The 12861-nt window shown below is 51.2% G+C and overlaps 1 protein-coding gene across 1 annotated transcript in view; it reads right to left on the bottom strand.

Moving 5' to 3' along the window:
• Positions 1-12352, bottom strand: part of Pacsin1 (protein kinase C and casein kinase substrate in neurons 1) — a 33949-nt gene extending 21597 nt beyond the window's left edge. The window contains exon 1 of the mRNA XM_051187186.1: positions 12208-12352. The gene's annotated coding sequence lies outside the window, so the exon portion shown is untranslated. The remainder of the gene's footprint in view (positions 1-12207) is intronic.
• Positions 12353-12861: the final 509 nt, after the last annotated feature.

Raw genomic sequence — 12861 nt, forward strand, 5'->3', positions numbered from 1 at the left:
CTATCAGGTACTAGCAGCATCCACACCCAGACATGTTGAAAACAGGCAGACTTCGGCAAGTGTCCCTGGGAGCAACAGGCTCCCGCCTGAGGAACTCTAGGCTGTGCCAGGTGTGGCCAAAGCTTGTCAGCAGAAGCCGGCACTTGTGAAAGAACATGCTACTGGGGGGGCTCAAGCCTGCCATCCCAGCTCAGGAGGCTGAGACAGCAGCATGCTAGTTCAAGTCTAGCCTGGGCTACAAAGGTCAAAGCCAGACTGGATTAACTGAATGAGACTCTGTCTCAAAACAAAAAGTAAAAACAAACAAACAAACAACAACAAAAACAAGCTTAGCCAGGCTGTGGTGATGCACACCTTTAATCCCAGCACTTGGGAGGCAGAGGCAGGGGGATTTCTGTGAATCTGAGGCCAGCCTGGTTTACAGAGTGAGTTCCAGGACAGCCAGGGCTACACACAGAGAAACCCTGTCTTGAAAAAAGAGAAAGAAAGGAAGAGAGGAAGGAAGGAAGGAAGGAAGGAAGGAAGGAAGGAAGGAAGGAAGGAAGGAAGGAAGAAGTCCTTAATGGCTGAGCCATGTCTCCAGCTCACCATGGAGCCCTGGCCACACCTGACCTTTGAAGGTGGGTGCTGAGGACTTGAACTCAGGAACTCGTGCTTCTTCCATTTATCACAGTATCTTCAATATCACCCATACAGTACCAGCTTCATCTGGGCTCAATAATATTCCCTCTTATACACACACCATGTTTCATGTGTCCGTTCATTCACTAATGAACAGCCCAGCCATGTTTACCTCCAGCTGTTTAGAACAATGCCACTCTGGGCCCAGTATCTCCTAAGTCTCTCTTTAAAAAGAGTCTCTGAGGTGCTTTAAGTTTCCAGTATGGGGAAAACTGAAAACAAAGATTTAAATTCCTAGGTCACATGGAGGACCAGCTGCTCATCTGGATGGCAGTGTGGCTTTCCAGTCCTGTGCACAGGGCCCCTGATTTCCAATGTCCTCTCCAACAATGATCATTTTCTATTTTTAGACTAATGGCCATCACCAGTGAGTGTGAAACGGCATGCCGTTGTGAACTTCATTTGCATTTTGCTAACAATTACTGACATTGAACACTGTTTCACACGAGCCATCTGCATATCTTCTTGGGAGAAATGTGTCTCCTATGCAAAATGGTGGGTTAGCAACAGAGACCCTCTGACTGAACTATGGATTGCAATCTAGGATTAAGTGGTTTACCTCAGCCTCCATCATACAGAAACAGCTCAGGACTGGCTCCACCCTACTTCCAGAACCCACCCCTTTCTATTACAAGGCTATGTTTAGAATCTGATGGCAAAATGCCTGTGGTTGGTTGGTGAAGCCAGAACTTCTTACCCCAATGTACTGGGGGGAGTGGGGGTGGGGGCAGTTCCTGAGTGTCATTAGGCCAGCTGGTCCTCAGAGTCCAACTGCATTGTTTTCATTTGTTGCTCAGGCTGGCCTTTAACCCCTGTCCCTCCTGTATCCTTCTCCCAAATACTGGCAGGGAAGGCTTACACCCAGATGGTGGGCTCCTGACCATCTGTAACTCCAGTTCCAGGGGAGCCAACCTTCTGGCTTTCCATGGGCATGTAGTACACATACATACATGCAGGCAAAACATTCATACACATAAAATAAAATAAATAAAAAGACGAACTGTCATAGTACATGACTTTAATTCTAGTATTCTGGAAATGGAGACAGATCTCTGAGTTCAAGGGCAGCCAAAGCTACATAGTGAGATCCTCTCTTAAAAACTAAAAGTAATAATAAAAATATACAGTTGAAGTACCATGGTAGAGCCTCCGATGTTGGAAATAGCTATCTATGGAAGAATGTACACCTAGGGACGGCCACTCTGTGGTGCTGAGCCCCACCCCCAGGGGGAATCCATCTCTGCCAGAACCACAGGGAGATGATTCAGCTCCACCCACCGCCACACCCGAAAAGCCCAAGTGTTGTGGATTTACACTTCAGCCCTCATGGCTTCCCTGGAGCCAGTAAATCCCATGAAACTTCAGCTATGGCTGCTCCACTTCCTCAGGGCATGAAGCAAAGCCTCACTGTCCACAGAGGTGTCTGAGAAACAGCTGTTGTGATTGGGTAGAAGTCTGTGCTTGGATGTCTCTGGCATCCCCTTTCTCCCTGTGTTGACATGAGTTGCAGCTTTGTCACTGGTCGGGCCTTTGGATGATTCCCCAAGCAGAGTAAAACTGCTACCAGAGCAGAAACTTCCCACAGCTAGAGAAGGACTACAGGGGATGCCGGGAGTGCCCGCAATGGCCCCACCAGGGCTTGGGCACTCTTAGGACACCTGGTAGAGGATGGTTCACAGCTGAGTACATCCTCTGGGCATGGCCCTCGGTGAAGGGGAAAAGCCTGGGCCATGGTTATCATTTCCCCTAGGAACAGCCCGTGCCCTGTGCCTGGCCAGTGAGAAGGTGTAAAGACCTATCCCCCGTTTCAATATGGAACAACTGAGGCCTTCTACTGTGGCTTCTGCTTTAACCCAATCCAACATTGCTTGGTCCTATAAGCAGCTTCCTGCAGCTAAACCTCCTGTATCCAAGCCTTCTCCACCCCAAGTCCAGCTAAGACCTTCTTTCCCACCCCCTATGCCCCAGACAGGATTTCTTCGTGTAGGTCTGAACTCACAGATCCACTTGTCTCTGTCTTCCCAAGTGCTGGGATTAAAGACGTGTGCTACCATGCCCTGGCTCAGCCAAAGCCTTCTTAACATTTGCACCTCCTAGTATCTGTGCAGTGGTCATTAACCTCAACTGTGAGGTTGGAGGGATGAACAGCCACACAGGAGATGTGTCTCATCCTGAGACACCCTCCAAACAAGTCCTGCCCCTTTCTTCCTGGCCAGTTACCACCTTCCTATTGTTTTCTCACCTGCAGAGCAGGTTAGGGACAGTTCTGAACCATTCTGTGAGTGCTGAAAATCAAAAGTAACAAGTGCTCTAAGCTGCCAAGACACCTCCCCAGCCTCCTTTTATTTTTAAGACAGTGTTAGGATGACTTAGTTAGGGGGTCTATTGCTATGAAAAGACACCATGACCATGGAAACTCTTACAAAGAGTTATAATTGGGGTGGCTTACAGTTTCAGAGCTTTAGTCAGTCCACCATCATCATGATGGGACATGGCAGCGTGCAGGAAGACATGGTGTTGGAGAAGGAGTTTAGAGTCCTACATCTTGATCCAAAGGCAACAGGAAGTTAACTGTGTCTACACTGAATGTAGCTTGAGCATAGGAGACCTCAAAGCCTGCCCCAACAGTGAAATATTTCCTTCAACAAGGCCACACCTACTTCAACAAAGCCACACCTCTAATAATGCCACTCCCTAAGAACTTATGGGGTCAATTACATTCAAAACATTGCATACAGTCTCAGCTAAAGTGATCAGAAGGCACAGACAGCGCCCCCAGCCCTTCCCCACAGGCTTTTCCCTATCTAGAGCAATCTGCACCCAGGAGGCACATCTGTCCCAACTGATACTCTCCTTGGAGGCATCCTCACTCCTACAGTACTCCCACAGTCTGCCTGGGGTACTGCAGTCTACAGGTCTTGACAGGTGCAATGACAGGTGTCTGCTCTTACAGGAGCATGAAGAGTAGCTGTCTTGCTCTGAAAGGTCTGTCTGTCCAGCCCACTCCTATTAAGCTCCTGGCACAACTGATCGCTTTAGTGTCTGTGTACTTTTCCTTCCCTTGACCCTCACACAGCCATGCAGCCTTCACAGACCACTCTTTGACTGTAAAATCCATTTTAGCTTCAGCCTTGTCCTTTCAAGCCTAATGGCTCACATCTTTGAGTGCTAAATGATTGTGTGGACACACTGCCCACTACTTACTAACTTCTTAAAGGGCATCTGATGGCTTCTAAGTCTTGGCACTTCCTTGACATTTGTAACCCACAACAGCGTATCAAGGCCCTGATGGGTTCTTCTATAAACAAGACTCTTAACTGGGTGTAATTCCAGAACATGAGAGACAGAGGCAAGAGGAGGGGAGTTTGGGGTCAACCTGAGATTTTGCTTCAAAGTCACTGAGGGGCTGGTGAGTAGCTCAGCAGGTAAAGGCACCAGCTGACACACCTGAGTTCAAGCCCTCAAAACCCCCTAACCTGTGGCGATAGAGAAGTAATTCTTTCCTCTGACCCCCAGCTGAATGCCATGGCAGGTATGCGCACATGCACACAAATAAATTAGATGCAACTTTAAAAAGTGAGAAAGCTTTTAAATTAAAACAAAACAAAATAGGTGTGGGCTGGGGCTGGGACGTGGGATGTACTTCTATTGGTAGAGTGCTGGCCCAGCCTGCATGAAGTCCTAGGCTCTATTCCGAGCACCTGAGAAACTGAGCATGGTGGTGCACACCTTGGACATTAGCACAAGGGGAGCTAGAGGCAGGAAGATCGGGTGTTCAAGGTCATCACTGGCTACAGTGAGTTTGAAGCCAGTCTGAGATACATGAGATCCTGTTTCAACAAAAAAGAACACCCCACCACCACCCCACCCCACCCCACACACATACTGCACATAAATGTTCCCTGAGCGTTGCCAAGGGGCCACAGTCCTTGAGGGAGCCCCCAGACCTCAGGCAGCTTCAGCCTCCACGGCCACAGCCTGGTGGAGCAGGAGTGATCAGAGCCACCTGGGACCTGGACATGGGGGGGCAGGGAGAAAAGGGGGGCTGGAGAATGAACTCTAGGGAAGGCCCCGCCCTCTTTCTCCTGCTCACACCCTGCTCCCAAGCAGGCTGGCTCCGCCCAGATTCCCTCCCCAGTATCTCCAGACTTGATTCCTGTGGCACTGGCAGCTGCCACCCACTCTCAGCCGTCCAGGACTCCATTGCTGGTCCAGCCCAGCCTACTGTGCTCACCAAGCTGCCTTGTGCCGAGGGGAGGGGAGGGGAGGGGAGGGGAGGCGCCACCCATGTCCTGCTGAACAGGCTCTGCCCACTTCATCAGGGCCAGTGAAAAGGGGCTGGGGACAGGGCAGAGGTGAGGATGGGAGCCTGTGACATGACACAGGGGGGGTCCAGCAGAGAACCCGCCAAATGGGTCAGGTGAGATGGCGACCAGTCACCCAATACCCATTACCCAGATCTGGCAGGGAGGGTGGGGCTGCAGCCTGATGGGGCCAGTGATAGGGGGACACCAGATACCTGGCTGGAGGCAGGAGGAAAAGGCCTGCACAGTCTGGCACTGGAATCACACACTCCTGAGGGACAGTGGCTGGAAGCCCGAGGCCCCTCTGTGGCTCAATTTACCCATCTGCAACTGGAAATAGAGGGAGGGCTCTAGCCCAGCATACTGGGCTCTGGGTTGCATTCCAGCATTGTAAAAACAAAGTAACAACCAAGCAGCCAGGGGACTGTGACTGTGAAGGCATCCAGCACACAGTTGTCATGGGAAGCAGGGCTGCAGAGGTTCTGTTGGGGGAGCGGCACTGGGGTGCAAGGCAGAAGCTCCAGGAAAAAAGGACAGAGCAGTGCCCTTCACTACAGAACAGCCAGCACTCAGGCCATGCTCAGTGCCGATTGACTCAGCACCTGGTCAGTGAGCTGGGAACAAGGAGCCTCCAGCCTGGGGGCCTTGCACACTCTAGGCAGAGCACTCCACCAACTGAGCCACACCCACACCTTACATTTTGAGACTGGAACTCACTCTGTAGACTAGGCTGCCCTGGAACTCATTTTGTGGTACAGTATGACCTTGAACCTCCTATTTCCATCTCCCAAGCACCAGCCTGGCTTATTTATTTGTTTGGTTGGTTGGTTTGTTGTTGTTGTTGTTGTTTGTTTGTTTGTTGTTTGTTTTTGAGACAGGGTTGCTCTGTGTAGTCCTGGCTGTCCTGGAACTCACTCTGTAGACCAGGTGACCTTGAACTCACAGAGATCTGCCTGCCTCTGCCTCCCGAGTACCGAGTGCCACCATGCTGGCTGGAACTTTTTTTTTTACAGAGCTTCAGGTCTCATTTTGAGTAGCAGGGGTGCCATTAAAGACTTGAAGAGAGGAGAGATTTGACCCTTGGCTCAGGCGGAGCCAGCAAACCTGTGGTAGTGTCTGAGAAGCATCCTGTGGAGGCTGAGAGAATAGTGATGGAGGTCAGGGTGGACATGGATTCTGGGGGTCTTGAAGGCAGAGCTGAGATGGTTCCCTGCAGCTGGCAGCACCAGGAGACAGATGGACCTGGCTGCCAACTCTGAGGATGAGAACCCTGCTGGACACCACGGTGGAGCTACAGTCAAGAGTCCAGGCTGTGCAGACAAAGCAGATGACTCACCAAGATGCAAGATGGAGCAGAAGGCGTGGGTCTCAGCCAACCACACAGCACAGGCCTGACTTTTTTTGTGGGGGAGGTCTTTTGTTTTCTTCTTTCGATTGTTGTTTTGAGGCAGGGTTTCATGTAGCCCAGACTACCCTCAAATCTGACATTTAGCGGGGGCTAACCTTAAATTCCCTTCTCCAGCCTCCACCTCCTAAATGCTGCGATTATAGGTGTGCACCACTATACCCAGCTCTTAAATTAGAAGAGAAGTGGTGAAGGGGGAGGGGAGGAGAATGAAGAGGAAGAGGAGGAGGGAGAGGAGGAAGACGAGCCATCTGAGACAATAGGAAATGGGAATCCTGACTGACACTAATGAATTGTTAGGTATAACAAATAGCAGGAGGCTTGGCTAGACAAATTCTCTCCCGGGATGAAGGTAAAACCCTTTCCTAGCATGTGTGAGGCCCTGGGCTCCATCTCCAATACAGAAAGAAAGAAGAAAGAAGGAAGGAAAGAGGGAGAGAAGGAAAATTGCCCAGAGAAAGTTGGGTGAACAACATGGCTCAGTGTGTAAAAAGGCTATGACCTGAGTTTGATCCTACCATGGACATGATAGGAGAGAACTGAGTCCTGCAAATTGTCCTCTGACTTCCACATGAGTGTGTGTGTGCTCGCACACATGCGTATACAGATAAAATTTGAAATATTTAGTGATAAAATATTTTTAAATTATTTACTTGTAACAGGTAGATAGATGGTGGTACACACTTTTAATCCTAGCACTCAGGAGGCAGAGACAGGGGAATCTCTGTGAGTTTGAGACCAGCCTAGTCCACAGAGTGAGTTCCAGGACAGCCAGCCATTAACCACAGCCTAGCTAAAAGTACCAGGACAGTCAGGGATACAGCCAGATATTGTCTCAAAGACAAATATATATATATAAGACTGGATGAGATGTGGGTAAGGATATTCACTGCCAAGTCTGATGACCCGAGTTTGATTCCTATGACCCATATGGTGGAAGGAATGAACTCCCAAAAGCTGTCTGTCCTCACAAGAGTACAATGGCACATGTGTGCACTCCTTCCCACCTCCCCTCCCTCCCCACTAAATAAATCAATGTGAAATAATAATAATAACAAGGGGACTGGAGACATGTTTTAATGGTTAAGAGCACTGGCTGCTCTTGTAGAGGGCCTGGGTTCAATACCCAGCACCCACAAGGTGACTCACGACTGCCTGTGACTCCAGTCCCAGAGACCTGACACCTAGCAGACACCAGACATCTAGGTTTGTACACAGACGATGACATACACTCTAAAACCTAAAAAAATAAACAAATAAATCCAGGTGGTGGTGGCCCAGTCTTTAATCCCAGCACTTGGGAGGCAAAGGCAGGAGGATCTCTGTGAGCTCGAGGCCAGCCTGGTCTACAGAGTAAATTCTAGGACAGCCAGGGCTGTTACACAGTGAAGCCCTGCCTTGAAAAACCAAAACACAAAACAAAACAAATCAAGTCCTAGTCATACATAAAGCCACCTGCTCTATCCTCTCCATATCTTACAACCAACCTTTCACATGTCCTTTTCCCCCCAGTGTTCCCAGGCACTTACAACAGTTCCTGTCACACAGCACAGAGTGGATGACTAAATGACAGATGGAAGAGCCATCTAGGGTTGGCATGTGGGGAGTCTGACCAATCACATCCTCCTGGTGGCAGCTAGCTGGCCATCGATGCCAGCCAAAATGGACTGTCCCTACAAAGACGGCACCTATTGGGATCACCCCAAACTGGGAATGCTAAAAACAGGGGTGCCAGCACACTCTCCCCCAGAGATGTGAGGGTTTGCCTGCCACACCCTATGCCAGGAAAAGGCTTACTGTGAGGATTTGTGCTGCTCTGGATTAACCTTATTTAGAAGCTCCACCTCCCCTGTTCATCTGAATGGACAAGCACTCCCTGGGCAGTGCAGAGAATCAGTTCACTGACCCAAAATTCAAAACTGCTCTGTGGGCTGGGGTGGTAACCTGGTGGAGAACAGGCTTGCCATGTGACCATCGGGTCCTGAGGACTCTGAATCCTGGGAATACACTTCAAGCTGGACATGGCAGCCTTTATAATGCCAGGGCCCTTGGAAGTCTGGACGGAGTAGCACAGAGCAAGAGATGCTGTCTGAAGCAAGATGGCCCCTGTGGCCTGAGGTGTCTCCTAGCCTCATGCTTGGATTGCTGCACATAAATACACACACACACAAAGAGAGAGAGAGAGAATTCTGTCCATTTCAAATAATCACCCAGGATAATCACCCAGGACCCCTCCCCCCAGGATAGAAAAGGAGCAAACAGGAGACTCTGCCCTCTTTCTGTAGAGAGGCCAAAGGACAATTCAGATTTCAGATAAGAGACACATCGAGTTTAAATCATCACTTGTATTTATCTACCGTGGAGGGGTGTGAGTGTGTGCCACAGTGCACATGTGGGGGTCACAGGATGACTGTGGAAGTCCTTATCTTCTTCTGCCCTGTGAGTCCTCAGTCTTGCAGTCAGCATAACTTTACCCTCGAAGGACAGCAGCTCAGATAAAAATGTTCTATTATGGCTAAGTTCAAGACTGTCACAGAACACCAAGCCTGCACTCTGTCATCTAGATACGGTGAAAAACCCTCATTTTGGGATATACTTATGCTAAAAAGGAACAAATAATTTGTTTATCTGAGCTTTTTTCTTAGTGCTAGAATTTAACCCAGGGCCTCAGGCATGCTACAACAGCACTTTACTATTGAACTACAACCCTTCTCAAATTCATATTTCACCATTGAACCAGGCACCCCGTATGTATTTTATCTGACAACCCCTATCCCAGCCTATACCAGCTTTTCGGTTTTTTGATATATTTGTTTTATTGTATGAGTATTCTTGCCTGCATGGATCCCTGGATTTGTTTTATTTTCTGTGTATTATTGTTTTGCCTGCATGGATTTCTATGTACTGAGGACACCTAGTACCTAATGAAGTCAGGGCACCTGGTGCCTGATGAGGTCAGAAGAGGGTTCCAGATGCTCTGGGACTGAGTGCTAGGAATCAAACCCAAGTAGGTCCTTTGCAAGAGCAGCCAATATTCTTGACTGATAAACCATCCTTCCATCAGACCCACTCCCCTTCAGAGCACTCACTTCCTTGGCATCCAAGCTCCTGCCTCCCACAGCCCACACCCACCCTTCCTCTACCCTTCTTAGAAGTGAGCATCCCATCTATTGCCCTGGCTGCTTGAGGCACCATTTATAGATGCCCCACATTGGTCCCCAGCAGCTGTGACAGGATGAGGATGCTGGCACCCAACTGGACACACCTCTGTTCGGAGCCACTGGGCTCATCTGCAATTGCCATTGTCACTGAACTAAAACTCTGCTTCTGTGGGTGGGTCATTCCTGTTGGGTACCTCCGGGGACCCTGGCCATCCTGCCGCCCCAGTTTCTGGTAACAATGAAACCAACTGCAAAGCGCGCCTGACAAGCAGGTGGCTCCAATGGGGGCTAATGGCTTCCCAGTCCTGCCTCTAAATTTCTACATTATCCACAGCAAACACCAATTACTTTTTAATAAGAAGAAATTAACAACAACAACAACAAAAAAAAAGCCAGGTGGTGCTGGTGCATGCCTTTAGGCCCAGCACTCAGGAGGCAGAGGCAGGCAGATCTCCGTGAGTTTGAGACCAGCCTGGTCCACAGAGTTAGTTCCAGGACAGCCAGAGCTACATAGTGAGAACTTCTCTCAAAATACATAAGAAGAAGAAATGTAAGTAAGAAAAACATAAAATTAAGGGCCAGGGTTACCTATATAGCACAAAGGGAATGCCCTTGCCTAGAATTCCCCATTAAGGGGATGAGACATCACAGTGAGTTCCAGGCCCTTATCTGGACCTGTTCCTACCCAGTACATGGTTCTCTCAGCTCCTCTTGCTTCCACAGGAGATGTCCAATCAGCAAGCTCTTTCCCAGATGGCCTTCCCTGTCCTTCCTGGCCCACCAGGACCACAGGAGTCTCAGTTCTCCAGTGAGGTCTCCCAGGTCCACTCATTCCTGCTGTGGAGGCTGCTATCTCCTGAGGAGGGAGAGCCCTACCTCGGGTCCTGTTGGTGCCACTACGTGAAGTTACGTGAAGGCCCTCTGTGTCAAGCCTTGGGAACACAGGACTCGGGCACAGACACACCCCCTGCATCCATGGACTCACTCTATAACCCAAGTAAAGATAACACTCAAAAACTGAGGCAGTGTGATCCCAGAGATTCTGAGGAGAGGGAAGCAGGGTGAGGAAGGGGACATAGCCAAGGAAGCTTCTGAAGGCTTGCAGGTGAGGAATGGAAAGGGTCTCAGAGAGATAGACTGCCGGATCAGCTGATCCGGCGCAGTGGCAGGGCTCTGCCATGTCACCTTCACAGACACAGCCCACTGGGAAGAGCCAGGAGACCCAGGACAGCCCTAGAGCATGACCAGGAGGACCATCTTGTTATAGTCGAGATGGAGGGTCTGAGCATAGCAACACAGGAGAAATCACCAGTCTGGTGGCTCGAAGAAAGGGAAGCCCTCAAAATGAGACAAACTCCCCAGGGACATTAGGAGGCCAACAAGACAGTCAGGAGCCAGCAGGACAGGACAGGAGCCCCTCCAGTAGCCACAGCTGCCCTTCAGCCCCAGGCCTGGAGGAGCTTCATGGCTTTTATCCCAGGGGTTGGGGAGGGTGGAGCAGAAAGATCAGAAGGGGCTCCCTTCCATCTTTCAGCTGGCTAACAATTACCTAGAATTTACATAGTCATTCATTCATTCACTCACTCATTCATTCATTCTACAAACATTTCTTCAATGTCTGAGCCCCTTCTCAGACAATGGAGCAATGGCAGAGACAAATTCTTAGCTGAAGACGCTTTGATCTAGAGGGCAACGGACCAGACATAAATGGTCTCAAGGCTGACAGGGTCCAAGAACATGTTGTGGGAGGCAGCCTCTCACCTGGGGCTTGGAGAGAGTGGTCTGAGAAGCCAGGCAAACATCTGATAAGAAAACCAGGCTGGGGGGGCAGAGCTTCCCAAACCATTGGTAATCTGCACCCCAGCTGTGCCAGGGCCCCTGACAATGGTAGCTATTTCTGGTTGTGCCGCAAGTGTGACTTCCCCCAGGCTGCAGAGCTGGGCTTGGGGGGGGTGGAGTGGGGGGAAGCTGGAGTTTGAAGCTGGGTCTGGCCAAGCTCTGGGCATTGCTACCGGGTCTCAAACACATTAATGACCCTTTAACCTTTCCACAGCCTCCTGAAAGGTGACCACAACCAGGGGAGCACCCCAACCGTGACCAAATGGTCCGAGGTTGGTAGAGGGAGGGCAGTGTGGCGCAGAGAGGTTCTGCTGCGTCTGCGGGGGCCCTTAGCATCACCACCTCCTCTCTCCTTCCACCTCCCACCCCAGCTGGTGGGGGAGGGATCGGAAGCAAAGAAGGAAGTACCTGTAATCTAAACCAGACATCACCGGCTGTGCTTCTTCCCAGCCCACTCTGAACCAGAAATAACATACTCACCAAGCTGGCACCGGCCCACCCATCCCAGCTGGTCCCAGAAAACCACAATCAACCCCCGGGGCCAGGCCCTAGCCTCCCAACAAACCTATTTCCTCCTCGCTCCTCAGGGTAAAGGCTTCCCCTTCAGCATGCCCAAGGGGCCTAGCTCAGGGCCATCCTGGCATTGCCTTGGTCAAGCCCAAGAGCATCCCCGGGTGTGCGCTCACCTACCTCCAGGTACCTGTCCTCAGCTGCATCCAATGTTATCACACGCTGGGGTCCTGCAACCCTCACTGGGACTCTGTACTCTTGCACTCCCAACCCACCCCGTGCCCACTCCACGCTTTAGACCCCCTACCTGGGCGCCGGAGGGCCGGACACCATCGGCGAGGGCGAAGCGGGCGGCTGCGGCCCAGCCTCAAGCCCGGACTGCTTCCCGGGGGAGAAGGAGGAGGCTGGCGCGACCGCCGCACGTCTCTCCGGGGCTGCGGGAAGAAGGAAGGTCAGAGACTCCTAGGAGCGCAGCGCCGCGCGGGGGCGGAGGCGACGCGGATTAGAGCGGCTTCTCTGCGAGCCAATGGCGGCGCGGTGGCTGCGCAGGTGGCAGCGCCGCGGTACCCGGAGGCCGCGCCCGCTGGGTCGCTTGCTCCCCTGCTCGACGTCTGCTTCCTGCGCACTCCTAATCCCTGCGTCTCACATATGGGTGCACTCAGGAGAGGGGCTTGCCTAGGTCTGGCCCTGATGTGATGACCCCCTCCTCTACCTATGTGCGGAGGCACACAGCGCAGGGGCCTGTGGTCTAGCTATACGATGACCCTCTCTTCTACCCATGCATAGGGGTGCGTGCAGGACAGGGGCGGTCTAGCCCTGGTGTGATGATCCTCCCTCTTCTACCCATACGTGTGTGGGGGGCGGGGGTGCATACAGGACAGAGCCCTGTGGTTAAGAGAGAAAGAGCAAGAGAGAGCTCTCCTCCAACCTACCCCATGGCCCACCCCCACTCTCAGCTCTG

This window comes from Phodopus roborovskii, unplaced genomic scaffold (assembly GCF_943737965.1).
Source record: "Phodopus roborovskii unplaced genomic scaffold, PHOROB, whole genome shotgun sequence".
In the NCBI taxonomy this organism is placed as follows: Eukaryota; Metazoa; Chordata; class Mammalia; order Rodentia; family Cricetidae; genus Phodopus; species Phodopus roborovskii.